This window comes from Spinacia oleracea, chromosome 6 (assembly GCF_020520425.1).
Source record: "Spinacia oleracea cultivar Varoflay chromosome 6, BTI_SOV_V1, whole genome shotgun sequence".
In the NCBI taxonomy this organism is placed as follows: domain Eukaryota; kingdom Viridiplantae; phylum Streptophyta; class Magnoliopsida; order Caryophyllales; family Amaranthaceae; genus Spinacia; species Spinacia oleracea.
The window spans coordinates 23,087,368-23,111,007 of record NC_079492.1 but is presented as its reverse complement, the minus strand read 5'-3'; positions in this window follow the sequence as shown (position 1 = coordinate 23,111,007).

Below are 23,640 nucleotides of genomic sequence, written 5' to 3'. Positions count from 1 at the left end.
TTGATTGGGCTAGGCTTGCGCCCAGCCCCGCCTCGCGTGAGGCCCAAGAGCACACGAGCAAGAGCTCGCGCACCCCGCCCCATCGCTCGCGCGTGCGCGTCCCCGCAGCGATGCTGCCCTGCGCTGCGTGTTGTGCATCGTGAGTGCTCGACGTCGCAAGGCTTGCGCCTCGCTTCGTTGCAGCCCCGCAAGCTACCTCGCCTGCCCTTCCTCGCCCAGCGCGCACTAGGCACGCAGCATAGCTGCTGCTGCCCGTGTCGCATGGCTCGGTCGCACACAATGGCCTCGTATGGCTCGACGAGCCATACTTCCACCATGCTCATGTTCGTGTTTTTGGTTCGTAAAACGGACCAACTTAATTAAAATTAAATTTAATTCACGAACTTGCATTAATTTTATTTTTCAAAAAAAAAGTTACGATTTAATTTTCGAAAAACAACGATTTTTAACGATTTAATAAACTTTAACGACAATCCAATTTCGTAAAATTAATAAATCAAGGGCTAACAATATTCAAACTTTCAAGAACGATCGAATGAACTTTAAAGTTTGAACTTTTAATTAATAAAATCTGAAACTTTATATCGTTCATAAACAATTAAATTTCAGATTATTAATAATTTGGTTTAAGTGCGATTAAAATTAACGAAACCATTCAAAATTTTAATCCAATAATTTTTAAAATTATCCACTGACCCATGAAATTATACCCCCTTCCCCAATTAACCGAATTATTAAATCAAAATTAATTAAAATTCAATTAGGGTTTAAAATTTTACGAATTGGGGAAAGGCAGAATTAGGGTTTATACTTATCGGAAAAATCTGAAATTTTTACCATAGATCAAGCATGTACCCAGCAACATAGTGTCAAAATTTCAAGCAATTACGAGTAGTTTAGGTCGACCTTTTTATTGAATTACTGTCCGACATTTTTAATGAAAAATTAACAAAAACGCCCAAAAACCGATATTTCGATGCCTGTTTTCGCAATTCTATTCCCATGAGTTGATCTTAGAAAATTGTTTTCCATCAGATTAGGGTTTTAAAAATCGAAAAAGCGAATATTTTTTATTTCGGAATTGCCAATTTCGCAATTAATCCCATAATTCGAAAAAATTCCGAAAAATCAACAAAAATTCCAAAACTTTCGACAATCCAAAAACAATAATAATCATGCTAATTCATGCTTTGAATACATAAGGCTCATGATACCACTGTAGGGGAATACAGTTAAACATAATAACATGTGCGGAACAATCTCCAAAGCCAGGAAACATGTATAAAGCACAGATTAAGCAAACTTACATTCGAAGCGTGTTTTCCACAATAATCTGTCAACGAACACGAACAAAGAACTCCACTTGTCGTTCCTCTACTTGGTTCACCGACACGATCAGATCCGTCTTAATGATCGTAGCTTAGATAATTGATCAAGATACTTTGCTTTTGGGAAGAACTCACTTTGGAGGCACAGAGAGAATTAGGGTTCTCTATGTCTCTAGGGTTTGAGTGTATGAATTGTATGTGTGTTGGAAACTAGGTTGTAAGGTTATATCATTAACCTTACTAACCGACCAAGCAAGAAGCAAGGCCGGCTAGCAAGCCGTGCGAGCCAAGCAACATGGACACACGCCCGCGCCCAGCGACACACTTCAGGCCGAAGCCCACAGCGCGCGCGCCGAGCATCTGGGCCGTGGGCCTTGCTCGCTCGTCGCTGCTGTGCGCTCTTGCTTGCTGTTGCGTGCTCGCGCCCAATGGGCTTGCCTCGCTTGCCTTGGCTCGCGAGCTTGCTGGCTCGTTGGGCCTTGCACGCTTACATGCTTGGCTCGACGGGCCGGCAACTCCGATGCCCTTCGTATTCGCGATTTAATATATTTCCGATATATTATTTATCGTTTCGTATACGACGAATCACCGTCGTACGATACGATTTATTCGTGTCGCCCAGCTTACGAATATTCGCGATACGATATACGATTCCGACAAAGGTCGTATCGTATAATACGTTTCCAACTAATTCCCGAAAAGCTATTAAATGAATTTCCGATTCATTTAATCCGGTGATCTGTTACGTGTCATTGGTGTGACCTTGTAGGTTCAGTCAAGAGTAAGTTGTGAGTTCAATATCCATTAGAACTCACTGATCGGAAGCATTGCTCCAGCTAGCTGTTCCGATCACTTGATCTCACTGAATTAATTGTTCGCAATTAATCTGAACCTTGGTATTAGACTTAATGCACCTTGGGTGAAGGACATATTTCCTTCACACCCCCATCGCACTCCACCACCGCCCACCATCACCAACCCACACACCAATCTCCGCCGCCCCAAAAACCCCGGTGCTCCACCCAAAACCGCCCAGAACTCTCCCTCACAACCCCTCCCCTGCTTCTCACCCAAAACCGTGCTTCTCCTCTCTCACGCTGCTCCGCCGCCGCTCAACCACCGTCACCATCGCCGTCGCATCAATCGGCTTCACCAATCCCAGCCAGCCTCCCTTCCTCCCTCCTCTTTCTCCTCCTCCTCGTTCGTCCCCTTTCCCTTCCCCTGTTCGTGCCCCCATTCAAAAAAAAAAAGAAATCAGTTTCCTTTTGAAACTTAATTTTATCCTCCCTCAAACCCAATTTAAGGATTGGGCCATTTCAAATTGGGCCTTGGTGAGTTGAAAACTGAAGTGTTACTTTCAGATTTCCTAATTACTAATTTTAATGTTTCAACAAAGTTTTATCATATAATTATTTACTAATGAATTGTTTATTATTTTCAGGTTTAATTATCATTTTTACTAAAATAAATTACTAGCCTGAATTAGCAAAAAAGGAATTTTTAATATTATTTACATGAAAATCGATTTACAAAATATATATGTATTTCGATTGAAAATTAGATTAATAATAACATTTTCGTTATATTTCGAAATTATAATTTTATTAAAATTCGTTATTTATAAAATTTATGATTTTATAAAATATCGATTTTAAATTATTTATCGATCTAGTACTAATTCAATTATTCATTATTTTGAAAGAAATTGGACTCGGAGCTCAGGACGAACGAACCAAGCAAATTCCTTAGCAAAATCGTGGAAGTGAGGTAACGGCTATTGCTAGTACCCGCAATCCCCTTATAAATATAATTTATGAAATTATGACGTTATGATTGAATTTATGAATTAAATGTTTTGATGTGTTTTATGGATTGTGGGATGAAATATGATTTGATTGAATTGTTTCCTATAATATGATTTGATTGAGTTTTCTCATAAAATGATGTTTATGCAATGCTATGAAAGAATTGATATTTTATTGATCCCAGGATCAAAATGATGTTTTTTGATTTAAATGAGTTATGTTATTTCAATTGAAATACAAAAGCCAAGGCTTAGTAAAAATACATAAAACATGATAAATGAAAGTAAGAGACCTAGTTTGTCTGACGGTATATAAACTACCATCTTCCTATCTACCGGTCATGCATGCACCACGGACACCTGTCCACCCATGGATTACGAGCCCAGGCTCCCATGGTTATGAGCCCAGGCTCAGGGCCCAGGCCCATGTTACAGTTTGATGATGAGCCCAGGCTCTTATGGGCCCAGGCCCAGTGGAGAATTCCTTCACGGTTCGTACTTGCCGACAACTAGCATGTTAATTAAAAGTTTATGAATGACGTTTTCATTAAAAGTTTATGAATGAATTAAATATGATGTTTTATTAAATGTTTTATTAAAAGTTTATGCTGCTAGAATAGTTTGTTACTGAGTCTTCGGCTCACCGTTTTATTTTCTATTTTAGGTACTGATGGGGACGATGGACACGAGTAGTGGCGAGGAATTTCACGTTACACTACTAGAAATGAGATTTTTAACGACTAATTTATAACGACATATAAAATCAATTGTCGTTAAAAGACTCAAATTGCCATAAGACTACAAGATAAGTAAAAAAAACCAGCGCGAGGGTTTTTAATTAATTTAAAGAAAAAATATGAGCGGCTTTTTCAATATCTGGTTCGTCGTTAATGTTCAGAGAAGAAAAATGATTTTTAAAACTTCACCCTAAATCTCGAAACCCTTCTGTAAATCTCGAAACCCTTTAGTAATTTTCCTCTCTCTTATTTCTACAATTCGAGCTCTAAAGCAAAGCTTTACCAGATCTACGAGGGGGCAACATCAGAAGAGGGATTGAATAAAAAAAAAACATAAGGTAATTTTTTTCCTTCTACCTAATGAGAATTCAATTTCTAGGGTTCTAGTTGATAAAATCAATTACGGATACCCGACCTTTTGAGGTTCTCCAATTTTATTCTACATCAAATGTGTTTTGTGAGGTTGGTTTTTATGAATTTCGAGCAATTTCCTAATTCCAATCGAAACCCATGAATTGGGTAATTTTAAAATTCTACTTCTGGAGTTTGTACTTTTCGTTATTATACTCCCTGCACATAAATGGATTCTGTGGTTTTTTATTTTCCTGTCAATTTTGATTGAATTCATCAACAATTTCTGTTTGAATTGATGTTTAATTTTATACTTTCGGTTCTAAGAATAGTATTTTAGTTTTTATCTTTTTTGCATCATATTTACTGTTTCATTTACGAAGAGTATGTGGTTCTAAATTTTACACTTTGTTTGTTACATGGTATTGGATTTTTCATTGTTTTTTCCGAAATATTGTTGTTGAAGCTTAAATTGCTTGATGGAATCAACAGGTGAGGCTGTACAAAGGTGAATTTTGGGGCTATTGTCTGCCCAAAAAAGATGATTTGTTTCATAGAGATGGAGGGGTATTTTTATTTACACTACATGCTTTTTTTATTATGTTAATGTATCAGTAACCAGGGAACTAGTAATTTAAATCATGACAATAATGACAATAACGAGTTATTGGAGAATTTAATAACCAGGGAACTAGTAATTTAAATCATGACAATAATCTTCTTGCTATACACCCAAACCTACTACTTTCCGGGACTCGGGTAGTCTTTTCTTATTTTTGTCAAATCTATGCATTATTTTGGGTGCGTACCTCAATTGTTTAGAATTTGGATAGTAGGCTTAAGATTTAATTTTATTCAATTTTCTATGAGAAGGATTTTAAAAATAAACTAACACCCCTTTAGATCGCGGGTAGTTTCAATTGTCCTAGACGAGCAGTGTTGGATGAGAGGTGGTGAAACCTCTACTGCAGCATTAACTGGCACCTTGCTGCACCAAATCTTTCAGGTCCTGCTCCTTATTTAGTTTATGTGTTTAGAGTTTCAATACTAAGATCAAATTAGGAGTAGGTTTCTAAAGCCTGTGTAGTTGTGATGTTAGAAACTCTATCTTTTAGGCTGGGCTTTTAATGGAGAATCCCACAATAGAGCCTCTTCAGGAATTTGCAAAGAGTGTTATTCAAAAAAGCATTCAAGGCTTGTATGCATGTGAAGGTGATATCTTTAAATTTTGATTTCAGTTTTCTATTCCATTTGAAGGTTGTATTCTTGATTTGTAGTTTAATGTTTTCTCTTATCCTAAGTATCTTCATTTTTCATCATTCTGAACTTGTATGAGAGAAATCTCATAGCTTTTGCTCACAATTAGTAATGCAATTTAATGTGTTCATTTGCAGTACAGGAAAAGGATATGCGTGAAACCTTGAATGATACAGTTCTAATGATCTGCAATTGGATAAAAAGTTTCCTGGACCCTCAGGTTAAGCAGTCTTTTTATCTCTAATTATAGATATAAAATCTAGGGGAAGGACTTGATCTATAGTAAGAGAGCAATCTTTTTATATCTAATTATAAGTATAAAATCTAGGGGAAGGACTTGATCTATAGTAAGATCTTCCCTTTGCTAATGCTTTCCCAAAATACATAGTTGCTACTTGCGTAAACTATCAGGTTTGTCAGGTGCTTTCAACAGCCTACTCTTGCTGGTCTTGTTCCTTAGTGTTCATCGTGGTTTTCCTGTTGCCTTCTGTGTTGCGTTGCTGTTTGTGCTGTTGTTGTAGTCTTGTTGTGCTTTGTTTTGTGTTGTTGTGAGTCTTGATCTTTATATGCTTTGGTTGTTGGTGAGGGTTCTCTGCTAGCTGTAGTGATGTCCTGCTGTCCTTGGTACTCTGGTTCAGGCTGTTGGGCTATCTAGTGCAGGCTGCATTGCTGGTCTGGTTAGGTTGGCAGGTGCTGGTCAGGTGCAGGGGTATGCTGCAGTTCAGGTCTGGTGCCTTTGGTTACTGGTGGTCTATTCCAGCTCCTCGTTCTAGGTGCAGCGTTCGTGTTGATGTTGCTGTTGGTGTTGGTTTGTTGTTGTTCTTTGTTGTTTTGTTTTTGGGTTGTTGTTTCCAAGGTTGCGGTTTGTGCACCTTCATTGTGGAAGTTGTTTCGTTGTTTGGTTATTACTTGTTTTATTTCATCTTGGTAATAAAATTTCTATTTTACCAAAAAACTATCAGGTTTGTCAAAGTAGAGGTGTTAACGTTATGTGGAATGAGCTTACGCTCCAACAAAATTCTGGAGTTGTTGTCAATCTTATCATCTTGTTGTTATGCACTGAAGTTGTTTGGTCTATGTTTCTTTGGATTTCTGTTCTTTGGTCAATTGGTGTTCTGATCAAGTTTCTAATTTCTTGCAGATTTCCAATGCACCTACAGTTGATAAGCTTAATGAGCTTATAGCATTTAAAGAAGTGTTTCTACAACGATTTTCAAGAGATGGCATTCCAAGAGAGAACATTTCAACTAGTTAAATTTTATTTGTTCTTTTAGATTGAACAAAAATGACTTATCTTTTAGTCTTTTAGAAGTTAAAGACGAGGGTATGTGATCTTTGGTTTCACATAACTTTAAATTGTATTGTCAAACATCGTTTGAGTAATGAAATTTTCATTTGTTTATGATTGATTTATAGTTTTTTAATTATTTCATAGGGAAGATATAGGCGTTTCGAAGGACGCAAATGATATTATTATGAGTGCAATATTGAGGACCGAATAATTGGTCGTTGTTGTCAAATTTCAAAAAATTTTACTGTTAGGGAGGGATATTTTACAAGGGATTTGTTGGTCGTTGTTGCTTAATTGATCACCGGGAATAGGTTTCTAACGACGGATAACTGTTTCGTCGTTAACAGTTAACGACGGATTAACGTTTCGTCGTTAACAATTAACAACGGATTATCGTTTCGTCGTTAATAATTAACGACGAATTATGATTTCGTCGTTAAAAGTTAACGACGAAACGATAATCCGTCGTTAATTCTTAACGATGAAACAATAATTCGTCGTTAGTAAACGTTAATTATTAACGACGAACATCGTCGTTAAAGCCAATAACGACGGAACCTGTTACAACGGACATAACTTCCGTCGTTAAAGGTTTTAACGACGAAAATTGATGCTTTTAACGACGAAATTGTTCGTCGTTAAATGTCCTTTTTCTAGTAGTGTTGATATTATCCACCTAGTTTATGCTTACAGTTCTAATAGTTTAATAGTTTTAATTAAAGACTTTTTATAAAGTTATGTACTTTCATTTTGGTATTATAAAGGATTATATATATATTTTGGAGTATTTAATAGCATACGATTGATGTTTGCCTTGTAATTTCCAAAAAGGAAGTTACGGCAGGTAATGTCCCGACCGAACTAGGATTAATTCCGCTGCTAATTATGCTCTAATAATTGAATTAGAGGTCGGGGCGTTACATGAATACTCTCCCATTGATCTTGATCTTGCCTTTGTCCATGTAAGTATTTCATGTTTTGTTTATGAAATAGTCTTTAGGATCGCATGTAGTTTTGATTTTTGATTTTTGAAATGTTTGGTATGATGCTTGTATGATAGTAGACTTCTTGAATCTTGTAGAAATTTTTTTGGTAGTCACTTGAACTTGAACTGCTTGAAACTTGTAGAACTTGAACTATTTGGAACTTTTAGAATTTTGAACTTTTTTCTGAATTTTGTACTTGGTATTTGTAGATAGTGACCTCACTGGTGACCTTGTTGAGGTTTTGTAGGCTTAGGATTCCTAGATGTTGTTTGTAGGATTATTTGAATGTTGCCTTCGGCATGGAAAGCCTAGGCGTTGGAGTAGTACTTGTATTCCTGCTTCGGCATGGATAGCCTAGGCGTTGGAGTACAACTTGTATTCCTGCTTCGGCATAGATAGCCTAGGCGTTGGAGTAGAATTTTCTGTTGAAGTAGAGGTCCCTGGCTGAACTTGTATTGCCACTGCGGATTTTTGAACTTGATTTCTTTTGTACGGGATAGTATAAGATAGCCCCCAATTTGAATGTTGATTTTTGTATTTTGAATGACTTAGCATGCCTCGTCATACTCGGAGGAAGCTCGCTGAATGCTCGGCGGTTCGAGCTGCTATGGAGGATGCTTCAAACGACAAAGCGGCGGCAACGAATGTACCGGAGTCAGGTATGGTGCCTCGGAGAGCCCCTGTCTTTAACGGCAATGGTTGGCAGTCTTTGGATCTTGCCTTTCGGCCAGAGTTTCATTTGTCTCAGCGGCCACGCGCTGGTTTGGTGAGTCTGGTACTGTGTTTTGAATTTAGGTCTTTAAACTGATTCGTTCATTTGTAGGCTGACGGAGAGCCGTTGTGCACCTTTTGGTCCTTGAAGGAGCTTTATGAGGTTTTCCCGGCTGTCTATGATGACGCGGAGGCTCGAGCGATCTGGTTGCAGACCGGCCTGATTGATTTCTGGCGTGCTTTAGGAGATGCTCAAGGGAGGACGTGAAAGAAATAATGCCCTTGGTCCAAGTATGCATTCAATGTTAAGTCTAATAAATGCGGTTCAGTATTAATTAACAAGTTAATAATTCAGTGAGATCATGTGAGCTGAATGCCTAGCTAAAGGCCGCTTCAGTTCAAGTGGAATTAATGATATTAATCCACAGCTTACTCTTGACTGAACCCGTAGGGTCACACAAATAGTACGTAAACGGATCAAGTATTTAATGGCATTAAATACTCTATCTATGAATATTCGGAATCGGCGGATCTTGGTTTCAGTGGGAGCTAAGATCGTCACAAGCAAGAAATGAATACTCCGGAAACGATGATATTGCCGTAAACGGAAATATGGATCGTATCGGAAATATAAATATTATCCAAGTCGTAGATGTTACCGGAAACGGAAACATGGTACGTATCGGAAAATATTATCGGAAATGGAAATATTGCCGGAAACGGAAATATTGTCAGAATCGGAAATATTATCGGAATCGGAAAATAGTTCCGGAAACGGAAATATTAAATATTTGTTCGAAACGGAAATTAATTCCGGAATCGGAAATGTTAAATTATTGTTCGTATCGGAAATGAATTCCGGAACCGGGAATTTAATCGGAAGTGTATCGTACGAATAAGCATCGGACGAGGCCTGCCGGACGAAGGCCCAGCACGAAGCCAGACCATCGCCCAGCAAGCAAGGACGCGCGCACACCCAGCCCAAGGCAGCGCCAGGCCCACCGCAAGGCAGGCCCAGCGCGCCAAGGCAAGACTGCCCAGCGTGGGCTGCGTGGGCTTAGCGCACGCGTGCGGGCGCCCTCGTGGCTCCGTGCGTGTGTGTGTTTGTGTCCATGCACAATTCCTAAATCTATTAGGTTTTGGTGTATGATTAAATTCCTATTCCTATTAGGATTATTTAATTAATTAGAGTCCTTGTAGGATTCTAAGTTTAATTAAATCGTATCCTACTAGGATTCCAATTCCCTTTCCAAACCTCTATAAATAAGGGCCTAGGGTCATAATTTATAAACACGATTGAAGTATTCAAATGGTAAGTTTTTGAAAGAAAATTCAGCCACACTCTTGCACAATAATAGCCGAAAATTCCTAGCACCTTAAGGGCGATTCTAGTTGGTCAATCTTGAGGCGGATCCGGACGTACTGTGGACTATCTACGGAGGGACGACACTTGGAGTCCTAAAGACTTGTTCTTGTTCGGTTCGGGCGCAGCTAGGGAAGGCACGCTACAAAGTGTATGCATCTATACTATGCTAAATGATTATGTGCAAATAATATGCTTTCCTGGCTTTATGGTTTTTCCGCATGATTTATGTATTGTCATATGTATCATAACCTAACAGGACGGGCATCAAAGCCCGACTACAGGCCTTGCTGGAGTGGTGGTGGGATACCACCAACACTTTTCACATAATGTGTGGGGGGAGATCACCATTACCCCTTTCGGGTTTCCTATGATTTCGGGCCTCCCCTTTTCTGAGAGGCTCGTGTCTTTCAACTCGGGGTTGAAATGGCATTCGAACGGTGACAGGGAGTTGATTGGCCCTGTTGTTGACTTGATGACGGATGACACCCGTGCTCCTGTGACGGTGATCATGGCTGGGATCCGCAGTACTGAGATATCTGCGGAGTAGAGGGTTCGGCTCTTCCTCCTGGCTCTTGTGAGTAGAGTGATGGCCCCGAGTAGGAGTAGCCGGGTGCGGGTTGGATTCTTGGAAGCTTTGAGGGACTTGAGGGTTGTCTCAAGCCTCGACTGGGGTGGTCTGGCATACAGCCACCTTTTGTATGAAATGAAGAACGCCTCCCGGACTTCGCCGGAGAGCAAGGCGAGCGTTGCTGCCTTGTGGAGCGTGCTGGAGGTATTTGGGACTCCTTGTATTTTGTATCTTGTACTTGTATGTTTGTATCTTGTACTTGTATGTTTGGATTTGACTGATGCTTTTGCTTGGTTTTTTGAAGATTTGGATGTACGAGCATTTTCCGACATTGGCGACGGCTCGTACTGGGGTTGTGGCTTACCCATATGCTTCCTCTTGGGTAGGAGCGGTGCGCAGGAGGGTGTCTTTGGCGACCTTCCACAGAGCTTTGCGGGTTTTCCCTGCTGAGGAGGTATGCTTTCCTACTGCTCTGGCCTTTTGTATTTGTATTTGTTTACTTGCCTGAGTTGTCTGTTCTGTAGGTGGTTTGGCGTCCCTTTGCTGGTGCGCCTATACCTGCTTCGGCCATGCAGACCCACTTCTTGTCTGAGCGACGGGTCTTGCTCCCGGGGGTGTATCGCCACATGTGGTATCTAGGGGAGCGAGTGTCCCTTCAACCACTACTACAAAATGCGTCATTTTTCGACGCTTTTTTGGCTATTTTTCAACCCCAAAAGGCGTCGAGAAAATTTTTCTCGACGCCCAAAGTCAGCGTTGAGAATTTGGCCGTAGAGAAATTCTCGACGCTGCGCCGCGTCGAGAATCTCGACGGTGTTTGTCGTCTACAGAATATTTTTGGCGCCATTCTGCGTCGAGAATCTCGACGGTGTTTGATGTAGCTAAATATTTCTCTATGGTCATCTGCGTAGTAATATTTTTTGCGGGCTTACCAACAATTTTTTCGGGCTTACCAACAATTTTTTGCACGAATCATGTTTTGACACTATATAGCGTCGAGAATTTAATTTAATTTTTTTTTAATCGTTCATTTTTGCGCAAAGCAAAATCAACCTGAAACTAATTAATTAAAACCAAACCAAACAGATGCAATTAACTATATATATATAGCACGAACACCTTTAAAATTATAAATGACAAGATTATATATTAATCTTTCGCAGAGACGGAACATGGAGTACAGCATATGGACAGTTCTTCCTAGAGTGGTACAGCGCGAAACTAATTGAGCATGGAGAGAACATTCTTGCAGCTGCTCATGGAGTATTTAAGGATACTGGGGCGAAACTGTCCGGCAAAGTAGCAGGTATATTCCGTACTTTGGTGAAAAACTAAAAATAATAGGTTGATATGCCGTGTTGGAGGACTGGGTATTACAGGACTACAGGTGTGGAGAGGGTTGTGCATTGCATTATATGGCTAAAATTGAAGTTCAGAACTAATGCATAAAGTATAACTCTTACTTGGCCCCCCTTAATTTTTGGTTCCGCATCTGTATTTGGATGTGTAACAGTGTAAGCCATATTTGTATTTATGGTTGTATCTAATGCTTAACTAATTGTTGGTTGCTATTTTCCCGTAATTGTAGGTGTTAAATGATTTCATACTCCATATCCCCAACCGGAAACTTATTAACCAAGTGAAACATCTTCAAATTGAGGATCTCCATGTCAGAGATTTTGATCCATACATGAATTAGATAGTCGTTGTTGTATAAGTAAGTGTTTTGGGCAAATTTTACTTAGAGATGAACTTGCCTTGATGATGGTGCTAACAATCGACTGAGCAAGATATTTTAGAGTGACGAGAGCAAGTTGTAAGGACATAGAATGAGAGTATTGTTATTGCTTAACATTCGTATATACAAACTGACATAATCAAGCCTTTTTATACGCTTTCACAATAAGAACGTAACGTATGTACTTAATTGTACATAATTGCGTAATGAATGCGTAATGATGGTCCGCTCATCAACGGTTTGTAACCGCTGCATTGATCCCAGCCGTTGAGAGCGAGTCTGAAAGGTGCTACCACACGCCTTGCTGGCAACCACATAGGCTTCACTTGCCACGTCTGCCCACGTCACCAAGAGGGTATTTTCCCCCCTAACAATTGTCCCCAAAACCCATTTTGAATTTATTCCGGGAAGTTCAAAAGGAGAAATGGGTTTTTACGAGAAAAAGGGTGGAAACTGCCCCTTGATCCTCCCAACGCTGACGGCGTTAATGCAATGATGATTTTTTGTTGGAGAGACCAACCGCTCACCTGCGCCAATAAATAGGCCTGCTTGCTTAACCACTTCCACACACTTCTGCATTCTCTCTCTTCTTTTTCCCAGAAAAAGCAATCGGCGCCTTTCTCTCTCCCCTTCTCAGGTAACCGCTTCCCTTCCATCTTCTTTCCTTCTCTTTTCTTTTTTAAATTTCATCTATGTCGCAACGAATGGGGACGAAATCCACCCGCGCGAAGAACAAGAAGGTAGTTGTGGAGTGCGATCTGGACAAAGGGCCCTACCCATATTCTAGACAAGAAGAACGCTCGGACGGCCACTTGGGGGAAACAGGATGTGGCCGCGCTCAGGGAGGAGTGTGGCTACCCTCCGTCGGCGGTAATTCTGTTGCTGCAGCCCGACAAACGGGCCGATTGGACATCGGACGGTTGGGTGTGCTTTTATGAGTACCCCTTCAGAATTGGGTACACTTACCCCTTCTCGCCACTGGTGCGGGGAGTTTTGAAGGCCTTGGCGGTTCCGCCGGCGCAGTTAATGCCGCAAGTTTGGAGAGTAATGCATCTGGTCGACCATTTGGCCGGCCAACTGGACATGGAGTTCCGGGTTGAAGACCTGGTTTATACTTACAAAGTTCAGAACTACGGGGCTGGAAGATACTTGCTGCATGTCAAAGATGACAGAGAGGCTCTTCTTGGTGCGGACAAGTCAAACGACCGCGGGTGGATGGTGTGAGGGGGTCGAAAAAGCACGAGGCTAATGCGTGACCTCGTCCCTCGTGGGTGTGACGTTTCTTTTTGTCAAATCAAGTGTAATTGGATTTCCTGTGAGTTTACACCCAATTGACTAGTAATATAGGAGTCGCCATTCAGTTTTTAACGACAATGAGAAAAACTGACAAAACCCGGTTATCGTGACATAAAGGGAGTGCAATTATGTTTGACCACGACGGCCATAGGTTCCCTTGTGATCCCTGGTGTGGGGATCGCTCAACGTACACCCGCAGGGTAGAGATTGAGGGTTCGGGGGACTGTAACTACCGAGAGGATTACTCGCTCTTCGATAACTCCAGAGGCAGGATATCCTTACTAGCTCAGCATAAATAATTGAAGGGACATGCGTTAACTATTAAACTAATCTGAGTTGATTTTAACAATATGCAACACATAATACTAGATCGATCGCGATTATCTGATTTAGATTGTTTTAAGGGACCTAGCATGATAGTTCAATTTTCCAAAATATTATCTTTATTAGGCGTGATAGAACAATCAGATTTAATAGTTTAACAATTTATAAAAGGGCGAGGAAAGCAATTAAATCATGCGAAGGGACACATTACGACGCACCCTTGAGAGGTGCGCCACGGTTCTCAGAAAACTAACCACTTTGGCTTTGCTATTTCTCCTTTTATTTAACGAATCTCAAGTTTCCAGCTTAATTCTTCAGCTACAAGGGACAGGATACGTTCTGTTCGATTTTCGGATCGATTGCGATAGAACGCGTGATCAATTTCGCAGCGTGAGGCTTAGGCTTAGGGGTTGGAGTCAATACTCAGAATATGAATTGTGTGTTGTGTGTGTTCTTTTCACGTCGAATTTGGGGCTGTATTTATAGGGAAGAGTTCGTGGAAAGATAGAATTTTAGAGCACTAATCCAAGAAGAATTAGGAGAGAACACGTTCCCAGGTATTTTCAGCGCCCAGGGCTGGGCGTTAAAGATTTCGGCGCCCAGCTATGGGCGTTGATAATGGGATCCAGGCAATTTCAGCGCCCAGGGCTGGGCGTTGAAAATGATGTTTGGGCCGAGTTCTTTGTCAGATTTGGACTCTTAGAATCCGGAGTGTTTGAGACTTATCCGAGTCTTTTAGTGCGTATTAACTTTATGACGGAATGCGAATGGGCCCGTTACAAACTCTAGGTTCGTTAGGATTTTAGTCAATACGTAACTCTTATTTTCGAATTATACTAGGAATAAGATTCCTCTTGCAAATTCTATCTCTTTTAGGATTTATGTTGGAGTGCAACACCTAATTCTGACAGGTTTCTATCTTTTATGACTTGCCACTTTTAACAACTACCTATTATGGCAGTTACTATTTTTAGCAGGTTTCTATAAATAGCAGTTTTGGTTGAAATGAAAAGGGTGATTGAGATTCGTTATTTTATAGGAGATGCGTTGCCAAATGGAGATTTATGTTCTCATCATCGAACCTTCCCTTTCGGGAATGGGGACAAAAGTAGGTGTCTACAGATGGGTAGGTTCTTTTTTGTGGAGTTAGCTAGCTTAGGGCCCGACTCCGACTTCTTGACGGGGGAATGGATGGCTAGAGGTATTTATTGTTGCTTTTTGTGTTTTTTGGGCTTGTTGAATTGACTTTGTATCACTTGTTTGTTTTTGTAGGTGCATCATTCGACACTGTTGGAGTTGGTGCCGAGGCTGTAGAAAAAACTGTTGTGCTGTTGGGAGTCCCTCTAAAGGACAGAGCTTTCATCTGCATCAGGTTCGACCGTGAAGAACCTTCTCAAGAAGAAGAAATTTCTGAGCCTGCAAACATGTCGACATCAACAGGTAAACATGTGTTAGGGTTAGTTTACAACTTTGGGTTCGTTTCCCTTTAAAACAAAAATAAGTTACAACTGTTGTGACGAGACTATGTCGTCGAAATGTTTTGCACAGGAACTGGCCCGTCGACACGCTCTGGCAAGGCGCCTTCTGCGGATGCACTGGTGAGGAAAAGGTTGGAGGCACTGGGGAGTGTGTCTCGACCTAAGCCCATCACTGTGGTGTCACCTTCGAGGCCGCTAAAGGCTTCAACCGACGCCACGGTGACGGGAGAGACTGGAGCATCTTTGTCTGCTGAATTCAAGCTGCCGCCTCCTTCTCGGAAAAGGAAGCTTACAGTGGAGTTTCCTGACGACTACGGGTCGGCAGATGCGCCACGAGTCCAACTTAGTCCTGAGGTTGACCGCCTATGGATGCCGGCCAGCCGAGGGCGTCAAGAGACCTTGTCCCCAGTTGCTGCAACTGTCAAGAGCGTCTCGGATGTCTGGAAGGTATGACCTACTTTGTTTATTTTGTCTTTTGTTCCGTGCCGTCTTTGAGTCGTCATCCAGTGGTTTAGAGCTCCTTTTTTTCTGTTAATCACAGGCCCTGCAATCTGCGTTGGCTACACGCCATCATGTCATAATGTTATAGGATCAAATAGTAAAAATGAAAAATGACATGAAGAAAGCAAAGCAGGAGGTTGGTCAACTTGGCGGTGTGGCCAAGGAGGCGACGGCCAGAGCTGAGGCGCTGGAGGCGGACCTTGAAAAGGGGGCTGCTGAGATTGCAACGTTGAATGCCGAGAAGGAGACGTTGGCTGCTGAGGTCGACGAGCTGAAGACGTCTCTCTCCAAAGTCAAGGCGAGGATTTTCGAGTGTGCTGGCTACTACACTTGGAAGATGAAAGCTGAGATGATGGAGGACTTCAAGGCGGGCAAGCATGTGAACTGGACTCCTGACGAAGATATTTCTCAGTTCAATGCTGCATTCCCCGAGGACTATATCCCCCCTGGTGCCGTGAGCGATGAGGAAGACGTTGAGGAGGGTGCAACAGCAACAAGCCCCAATGTCGAGACGGTGGCGGCACCAGGCGATGGCGAACAAGGGGAGAATGGAGGTCCAGCAGATCCTCAGGAGTAGCTCTGTCCACCCCTCCTTAAAAATTTTAAATTTCAATGGTGTTTTCTTAAACAATGGTTCGTTTAAACAGTGTTTTTGTGTTTGGCCTGTGAAAAGGTCGAAAAAATATTGGGGTTGTGTTTCGTCTTAATGGCGGCAGCCTTTGGTGTGTTTTTGGGCTTGTCCAAGGGGACAAGTCATGTAAATATTTGTGGACTTCAAATTTCCAAGATTTTTTTGTGTGATTTGATTGTGTTTGGAAAAAATGTGGTTAGTTTTGTGTTTGTTTTGCAGGTTATGCACATACCTCGAGTTTGACTTTGGTGACGCCTCCAGCCTGTCGGCAAGATGCTGCGAAAATGTATACTGTAAATGTAGATCTGTATTCCATTTGTGTATGTAATGTACATTGTAGTGTACCAGGCGTTTTTGTCATGGCCTAAATTGTGTTTTGTAGTTTGTAAAATTGTAATATGTAATGTATATAAGTATGTTTGAATGAAATAAAATTGACAATGTTTCCTTGCATTTGTTTCCTTGAACATGTGTGTATAATTTCGGGTTTTTGCTTTTCTGTATTCTGTGTTGTAAACTTCAATTCATCCATCCTCTCCATGTCGAATCCGTCATCATGCGAGCATCATACTGTCAGCATAACAGAGCGTGAGGGTTGGCCGTTGGTGGAGCCAACGGCCCTCCGATGCTTAAGTCAGTATAGAGCAACATGAAATGAAACGAAATTGCAACAAGGAGAGGAAAGGAAAAAAGGTTAAGGAAGAATACTAGACGAGGTCGAGACGTATGCACGTGTTTGCTATTCCTTCTAGATGTGCGTTCATGTTGGCATCGTGTTGCTATCTGCAAAACGAGACGATGCCGTGAAGGTTGACCGTTTGGTGGAGCCAACGGCCCTCCGATGCCTAAGTCAGTAATGATAATAATACGATTCAAAAAAGGAAGAAGTAAAAAAGACAGAGATGAGGGACTTAACTTCTTTCGTCTATTGTAATTGCGTTTTACCATGGTAATGTCCGAGATGTTCTCATCATGCCCACGCCGTCTTTAGGGGTGTCGACATAATGGCGATAAATGCCAGAGTTCCTGTGTGTTAGGAAAAACTAGAAAAAGAAAAGACTCAAGTGTTCAGAAATGGTACAGTTTCAAGTGTGTCGCGTTCCAGCTCCTTGGGATAGATGTACCGTCTCTGTCAACCAACTCGTATGCGCCATGACCTGTTCGTCTTATAATTTGATAAGGACCTTCCCATGTCGGATCCAACTTGCCGTGTCGAGGATCCTTCTTATTTGGAAAGACTTTGCGCAGAACCCAATCTCCTTGCTGAAATACTCGAACTCTCACATTCTTGTTGTAACTATTCGCGACTACTTGTTGGTAAGACGCCATCCTGACCAATGCTGCTTCTCTGAGTTCGTCGATGGTATCGATGTCGTAGGCCAGGACCGAGTTGTTCATCCCTGGTGCTATGAAACTGCTTCGGCGTCGTCGAGGCATTTCTTGAGGTTGTTGATGATGATTTTGTTGCTTGACTTGGCTTGGCCATTTTCTTGAGGGTACCTTGGTGTTGAGGTGTGCAAGGTGATGTTGTACCTGCTGCAAAATTCTTTGGTTTTGTTGCTGATGAGATGAGAACCGTTGTCGCAAACGATCTCGGAAGGGATGCCGAGCCGACAGAGGACATTTCGCTTGATGAACGAAATGACCTCAGTATCTCGAACTCGTTTGAATGCTTCCGCTTTGATCCACTTGGAGAAATAATCAGTCATTGCCAACATGAAGACGCGCTGCCCTGATGCTTGTGGTAAGGGTCCTACTATGTCCATCCCCCACTTCATGAAGGGCCAGGGAGACAAAATGGGATGGAGCACTTCACAAGGTTGGTGAGAGATGGATGCAAACCGCTGGCAAGAGTCGCACTTCCTGGCGAAGGCAATTGCGTCCTTTTTCATGGTGGGCCAGTAATATCCCATGGTAAGAGTCTTGTAGGCTAAGCTTCGTCCTCCGGCGTGATTTCCGCATTCGCCATCGTGTATGTTGCGCAATGTCGACTCGATCTCGTCATGATCCAAGCATCTCAGGTATGGTCCTGCAACTGATTTTCTGAACAGTATCCCATGGATTAAGATGAATCTGGAAGCTTTAATGCGGAAGGATTTTTTGTGGGTGACTCCAGGTGGGATGGTATGGTCTTTGATCCATTGTATGTAGCGGTCGCGCCATGAAGGCGTTTGAGTTGGTGGGGTTTGTTCGGTGATGGGTAGGTTGTCTTTGGTGATGGCTGGGTACATTAAGTGGACTACGGGGATGGAAGTGAGCTTGGGTTTGATATTTGAGCCAAGATTGGCTAAGGCATCGGCCTGGGTGTTCTGATCTCTTGGTATTTGTTGTAGGGTGCATGAGTCGAACTTGTTGACGAGCCTTTTTGCTATCTCCAAGTAGTCCTGCATCTTTGAGTCTTTCGCTGCATACGAACCGTTAATCTAACTGATAATCAATAATGAATCGCAACATACCTCGAGTCGGCGGATACTCATGTCGAGTGCTAGTGATAATCCTAAGATCAGGGCTTCGTATTCCGCCTCGTTGTTGGTAGCTTTGAACTCGCAACAGACAGACTGTACTATGGTGTCCCCTTGTGGCGACTTTAGCACAATGCCTAGACCTGTCCCCCGTATGTTGGAGGAGCCGTCAGTATGCATGGTCCATGTCGATGAGAGTCCACCATCGGTTAGTATGTTGATTTCTTTGTCAACTTCGTGCTGAAGGCTTGGGCTGAAGTCAGCCATAAAATCTGCTAGAGCTTGCGACTTGATGGTTGTGCGAGGTTCGTACCTGATATCGTAACAACCTAACTGTATTGCCCATTTGGACATCCTGCCAGATAACTCGGGTTTACTCATGATTGACTTCATGGGATAGTTAGTTCTAACAGTTATGGGATGACATTTGAAATAAGGGCGTAATTTAGTGGAAGAAACAACTAAAGCAAGGACAAGTTTTTCGAGATGAGAGTACCTTGTTTCGGCGCTAAGTAGAGACTTACTGATGTAATAAACAGGTAGCTGCATGCCGTTTTCTTCTCGTACTAGTACTGCACTGATGGTCGACTCTGTGACTGCAAGGTATATCTGTAGTTCTTCATTGTCTTTTGGTTTGGACAATAGCTGAGGGTTCGACAGGTACTGTTTGAGTTGTCGTAGTGCAGCTTTGTGTTGGTCGGTCCAACTGAACTTCTTATTCTTCCTGAGTATATCATAGAATAATTTGCATTTGTCGGACGACCTGGAGATGAAGCGGTTGAGGGCGTCCACTCTTCCTGCTAACTTTTGCACGTCCTTCTGGTTCCGAGGTGATTGTAGGTTGATGATTGCGTGGATCTGGTCAGGACTAGCTTCGATGCCTCTTTGAGTAACCATATAACCCAAGAATTTCCCAGAGGAGACTCCAAATGAGCACTTGGTGGGGTTGAGCTTCACGCCGTATTCTCGTAGCACGTCGAAGGCTTGTTGGAGATGCGAGATGTGATCTGAGGCTTTCTTGGACTTTACCAACATGTCGTCGATGTAGACTTCCATCGTGTCGCCTAGCTGTTTTCTGAACATTTTGTTGACTAGGCGTTGGTAGGTGGCACCAGCGTTTCTTAATCCGAATGGCATGACTTTGTAACAATAGGCTCCTCGCTCCGTGATGAAGGCGGTTTTCTCCTGATCTTTCGGGTGCATCAGAATCTGGTTGTACCCATTGAAAGCATCCATAAATGTGAGCATTTCATGCCCTGCGGTAGCATCAACCATGGCGTCGATGTGGGGTAAGGGAAAGGAATCCTTGGGGCATGCTTTGTTGATGTCGGTGAAATCTATGCAAACACGCCATTTCCCGTTCTTTTTTCTGACCACGACGACATTGGCCAACCAATCTGGATATTTGACTTCTCTGATCTTTCCGGTATCCAATAGTTGCTGAACCTCGTCGTTGATGATTTGGTTGCATTCTGGAGCGAACTTCCGCCGTTTCTGTTTAACGGGCTTGTGATGTGGATCAACACTTAGTTTGTGAGTGATGACGTCTGGACTGATGCCTGGCATATCTTCATGGGACCATGCGAAGCAATCTGCGTTGGCTTTGAGAAATGTGATGAGTTCCGACTTGATGTCGTCGGGCACGTCGCATCCATTGAAAACGACTTGTTCTGGTTTCGCAGGATCTAAGATGACTTCGTCAAGCTGCTCGGACTTGGGCTCTTTGTAGCATGATGGGTCGGAACTGGACTGTAGTTGCTATAATGAGGATTTATTGGTGTCTGAGGGCTTTAAAGCTGCCTTGTAACATTCTTTGGACTCTTGCTGATCTCCTTTGATTTCCTAAACCCCCCATCGAGTTGGGAATTTGATGGTTTGATGGTATGTCGAGGGGATGGCCTTCATGTCGTGGATCCAAGGCCTGCACAAGATAATGTTGTAAGATGAAGGGCAATCAATGACGCAAAATTTTACCTGTTGGTTGATTCCTTGAGCGTAAACAGGTAGGGTGACTTCTCCAAAGGTGGTCTTTGCCTCGCTCCTGAATCCTATCAGCACGGTGGATTTTTTGATGACATTTGTATCTGGGTTGAGCCCCATCTCCTTGAGGGCGTCGAGCATCATCATATTAGTTGAGCTGCCATTGTCGACTAGGACTCGTTTGATCATGCAATTTCCAACGGGAATGGATATCACCAAACCATCGTGACGTTTATCCGAGATGTCCCCTGCATCAGATTCATCAAAAGATATAGGGGTTAGGTACTTCGCGGCTACGGCTCGGGCCGGTCTGTCTATCACATTTTCTCGAGCATGCCTCTTCGCTGCAGAATAAGTCAAACCAAAAATGTCAGAACCTCCGGCAATGAAATTTACAGTTTTAGTATGAGGAGGAGGTGGAGGAGGTCTAGATGGGGAGTTAGAGCTATCTTTGTTGACGACGCCACGAGCTTTGTCTGACATGACGTCTTTGAGGTATCTGTTCTTCAGCAGGTAGGCTACTTCTCTTCTTAATGCAACGCAATCGTTGGTGGTGTGACCGATGTCGAGCATGGAAATCACACCATTTTGAGGGATCCTTCTTTGATTCGGGCTTACTGGACTTCGGCGGCCATTGCACTGCTTTTCCCATCTTCGAGAGGTGGTTCATCAAACCTACAGTGTCAACACAGAAAGAATATTCGTTAATCCTTGGGGGCAGGCCTGGACTGTTTTTCCAGTCGGAGTCGTCGTCTTCTTCCACCACTGCTACATGTTGAGGTCGGGAATAAGGGGCAGGACGATCATTGTTTCTCTTGGGGTAGGGTAGTCGCCTGTCCGTCTTGGTGTAGTCATTGGCTCCTTTTCTGGAATAAAGAGTTTCTTCCAACCTGACTTGGGCCATTTCTTTGGCTTGAGCGTCTTCAAACGTCTTGCAGGGGTATTTGATCAGATCCCTCCAAAGATCGGTTTCACCATACAATCCCTGTCTGAACGCTTCGATCGCTGTTGGGACTTCACATTCAGGTACAGTTACCTTCTCTCTGATGAACCGGGCTATATAATCCTTCAGAGGTTCATCTGGTCGTTGAACCACACGATACAGGTCTCTTGTTTGCTTCTCCAAACACCTGCTGCTGGCGAACTGCTGATTAAACATGTTGTCGAGGTGAGCAAGGGAGGTGATGAATCCATTTGGTAGGCTAGTTAACCACTTCAAGGCGGGTCCAATCAGTGTCGAACCGAACCCTTTGCAAAGACTAGCTTCCCTCATATGTTTGGGAACTGGGATCGTCATCATCCGCTGCTTGTAAGTCAAGATATGCTCCCTTGGGTCGGTTGTTTCGTCATACATAGGCATATTGGGTGGGCTAAACCGCTTCGGGATGTCGATCGCGTCGATGGGGTCGGCATATGGTGAGTCAGCATAGTTGTCTAGGCTGGCTTCTTTAATTGGTGTCGGTACTCCTGGAATTTTGTTTATCATGGTCATGATTTGTTGGAGTTGATGGTTAGTGTTTTCACAGATGCTGTTGAGCACTGGGACGAGGGGGCTGAATGTTTCGGGGAATCTGGCTTGGAGGTGTTGGTAATAGGTGTTTTGTGGGTATATATTGTGAGGTTGATGAGGAGTGAATTGCGGCACAACTTGTTGCATGTAGGGAGGCGTGCCTTGGGCAGCATGGGTACCTGCAACATAAGGGAAAGGAGTTACGAAACCATGACTAACTAGAATGACTGACCTGTTGAGAGGAGTGTATGGAAAGTAGTTTCGAGAAGAATCTGGGCGCATTGGGGTGTTCGGGAACACTGCTTGCGGCGCCTGACTGGCTAAAGGGACCGTCGTAGTCTGGGTGGGGTACTCCTGACGCCGAGGTAACTAGGTTGACAACAGGTTGAACGATTTGCTGAGATAAGAGTTGAACCCATGGAATTTGAGTCGTCGGTGTCGAGCCTTGCGTCGGGACTGAGACGGGTAGGGGCATTGACATGGTTACCATTGGGGGTGGTAACGGACGAGATACCGGATTGGAGGCGGGAGTCGACATCATGGTGGATGTCGTCACGCCGACCTGAGATGGGGCGACCCGGGCAGCCGTCGTAGCGGCGACAGTCACTGATGTACCTGCAGAAGGTGATCGAGTTGGAGGCGGGGGAAGCCAACTCGGGTTAGAGCGGGGCTGATTTGGCAGCGGCTCGAACTCGCGGATCTGTTCGAGGATTGGGCCTCCTGGTTCGCCAAAGGGTATATGGAGGGGATGGTCCGGAGTGACGAGATCCAAGCGGCGGTTCAGACCAGAGGTGTCTCGCCGATACTTGAACCTTGACCCGGTGGCGATGGAGGTGGTGGATCTGACCTGGGAGTGCAACGCTTCATTTTCCTTCTGGAGGATGTTGATGCGTTGCTCCATGGCTTCAAAGCGGCGAGTGATATCGTCGGATGAGCTAGCATTTCCGGCCATGGTGATTGGAATGGAATTATCAAGCTGTTTTTTATTGTAAGCCCCACGGTGGGCGCCAAATTGTTTTGGGCAAATTCTACTTAGAGATGAACTTGCCTTGATGATGGTGCTAACAATCGACTGAGCAAGATAATTTAGAGTGACGAGAGCAAGTTGTAAGGACATAGAATGAGAGTATTGTTATTGCTTAGCATTCGTATATACAAACTGACATAATCAAGCCTTTTTATAGGCTTTCACAATAAGAACGTAACGTATGTACTTAATTGTACATAATTGGGTAATGATGGTCCGCTCATCAACGGTTTGTAACCGCTGCATTGATCCCAGCCGTTGAGAGCGAGTCTGAAAGGTGCTACCACACGCCTT